Below are 3,318 nucleotides of genomic sequence, written 5' to 3' on the forward strand. Positions count from 1 at the left end.
TTTTTTTTTTTTTTTTTTTTTTTGATACTCCTAGTGCAAACAATCGCCCACGTCCATCAGTGGTTCTTTTTTCCTCCCTCTGTACACACCTTGTTCAAACGACTGTGAGCCTCCACGAATTCTGCGCTATATCTGTTATTTCTGTATTATGACTGCCAGGGGTTGCTGATGGGGCGGGAGGGGGATGAACGAAAAAATATTTGAGCCAAGAGAAAAAAGCGCGACGGGGAGGATCGGCAAGTGGAGGGATACCTGGAAGGAAGGTAGAAGGGAGGGATCAATGGCAGTAGGGGTTGTTCGGGTCGGAGGGGGTAGCACCCTCGCAAATTGAAGAAACGAATTGAACGATATTGGCCGACCAATCGCTTCGCCAGAGTAAATAGAGAAATGTGCTCGGCCGAGTCGCGCTACTTCACTCTGGTTTCCTACCCCCTTCTAATGTATGTATCTGTTTTAAGGGTTGCCTCTTAGGAGCCGGTATATCCGTATCACGGTACGGCAGCGTGTATACCGATTCCGTATGTACCGGCTGTCTGTGTACCAGAACCGGAAACCTCGTGAGATCAGCGAATAGTTTCCCTCGGCGAATCATCCCCCCGATAATTGTAGGACTTTCCAATGAATTTGAAATTCGGTCCACCCCTCTGCGAATCCCGCAAGAGTCTGAGCCCAGAGGGTGCTTTCCGTGTATTCATTGGAATCGTGAGAAAGCAAGAGGGGTGACTGATGCGAAACCGATGCTCAACTATTTTGTGGCCCGTTCAACCCTCCTTACCCTCCCTCTATCCTCCCCCCCCCTCCACCTACGGTGCCATCCCTTAATCGTATGTCTACGACACGGCAGAGTATTAAGGGGGTGTGTGGAAGTCGGATAAATGTATATACGAACTCGCGAAGGTGTTTAACACCCCTTTTCGATAAATTTAAGTTATCAGAGGTCCATTGAACGTTTCGATCCTGAACGATTAAAAAATTATATTCTTATCTTTGCATCCCTGAAGTAACCGCAATCTGTTAAATTGACTGAGTGCCCTGAAGGCGCATAAGAAATTGAAAATTTACACGCGGTTGAATGACGACGATCGGCGTCGTGGAAAAATCGATGACTGAACTTCGCGGGATTTTGGATATGCGGTAAATTCGATATTAAAAGAAAAAAAAGAATAGTCCACCCCTCAATCGTCGCTCGTAAAACATACGAAATTTTAATACCTGAATCGAGCTAACGATTTACATGATTTTTTTGTTGTTTACATGAAATTTAACTAAAATTATTAATTTAAATATTTTGTATTGTTCACGATCACCAGGCCACGTTGCCCCGAAGTCGTTAGTCTATTTTTCAATCGAATTATATTTACGAGCAACTTTAGAGGGGCTGGAACAATCCCGAACAATTTCCATGTACCTGCAATTATACGTAATTATTCCCAGAAGGTAAATTCGTTAACCGTTTCCAGTAGCTCAAACGAAAATCCTTATCACGCCTAAGCTGTACGCGCACGGGTATACGAGAAGAGCCATGGGCCCTCGGGGCGGGGCGATTCGTTTAGTATGTCCGGCAGTGGACGATAGGATGATTATAAAATTGGTTTCGGGGAATGTCAAACGCGTGTATCCCATATCCATTTCCCTAGCTCTATTCCTCAAGTTTTTTTTTCTTTACTTATCGCTTCAACACCTGTCCTCCATTTCAATTCCCTTCTTCTTCGCTCTTTCTATTCGTCCCTCGACCGACACACGTTCGATTTTACCGAGTAACATTTTTCTCTTCGTCCCACCTCTACCTCCACCTTTACCGCCCTGCCCTTGTCTCTCGTGCACTCTCGTATCCTCCCCAGGGAAATTTTAAAGCATCCTCTCTACCTTATCGACAGACCCACCAGGACCGTCTTGGCGGAGTCTACCCCCTCGGCATACTGATAACTTCGCTTAGTCGCCACTTTAACCCTGGACTGTGTCGCGAATAAAATAGCGGATTGTGATATTTTTGGAAAAAAAATTATTTTTTTACGAAATTCATTTGTAAATTTTATTTTTAATTTTTTTTTTCATTTACACCTCGCTAACAATGCACGGTTGTCGTCTTACCGATACCGAGGCACCGTTCGTCCGGGATATGAATGGGCGTCCCGACGGAAGATGCCAGGGATGATTTTTTGGACTTAGCCTGAAAAATTAATCAGAACTCATGCCGAGGATTGGGGGGGGGGGCGGATTATCAGCCCCCTCTCCCCCTTCTCTCCCCCCATCTTCCCTCTTGCGGCACGGTAAACCCGTAAATTGTAACAAACGGGGCGCATCGTTTCGCCGCATTAAAATTAATGACGGAGGCGTGACGGGGATCCGACGCCGGGCGTCGCGTTGTCAGCCTCGACGAAGCAACAAGGAGAGTCCGCGCTGAGCAACGGGGAACAATAATGCAAACAGACACGCGATAATCCGGGAACCCCTCGTTAGCGCTCCCGCAGTCCGGGGATTCCCCTCTCTTGCCCCGTACCACCCCCCCCGTCCCCATCGTCGCTTTACAATCATTCTGCCTGTACCCTGAACTCTGAACCCTGCGAATTCGATATACGGAGACACGAGCTTACGTCACTCACATATGCGAAGAATATTTTGCTCCGCGCGGCAATCAATTTTGAAAATTTTTTTTTAACCACCCTCTCATTTCCACGTCATTTTACGACGTTGTATAACAACGGGCGAGTTTGACGTGATTGCCTTTGAAATTACTCAGAAACCAAAAAAAAAAAAGTGCAAACGTTCGCACACATGTCGAAGGAAATCGGAATTTTTGAAAAATGTCAAAAATCGAAAAACGACATACGAAATTTTTCGAATTTTTCTGGTCGTACAGAAGAATATGATCGAGGGGGAGGGGCGGTGTATTAAAAAAAAATTCAATATAAAAAGAATTCCGAAAAGAAGAACTTTGAAATTGTAGCGACTGTGTCTATTGATAAACAGTGGTACAGGCGCTGTATATTAGGGGATGGCCGACGAAGGGTTGGAAGATTAGGAATGCGGAGGGTAGCCTCTGCCAATCATGCGGAAGTCAGGACCCGCATACCAATTCCGTATCATCCCTCTTGCGAAAATCAACCCCTATCGTCAAGTGTTTGAAGCCGATTCGCGCACTACCCTCGTCACTGAGAGTTGCTACCACCCCCTCCCGCCCCCCGTTCCTCCTCCACCACATCATCATTCTGCCCCTTAACTCGTTCAGAACGTACAGTTGCATCGGGAAACACACGGAGAGACACTTGTCTCTCTTATATTTGTTCAATTTGCAATTTCCACCCCCCCCCCCCCCCC

This window comes from Cephus cinctus, unplaced genomic scaffold, assembly GCF_000341935.2.
Source record: "Cephus cinctus unplaced genomic scaffold, Ccin1 Ccin1_scaffold1231, whole genome shotgun sequence".
In the NCBI taxonomy this organism is placed as follows: domain Eukaryota; kingdom Metazoa; phylum Arthropoda; class Insecta; order Hymenoptera; family Cephidae; genus Cephus; species Cephus cinctus.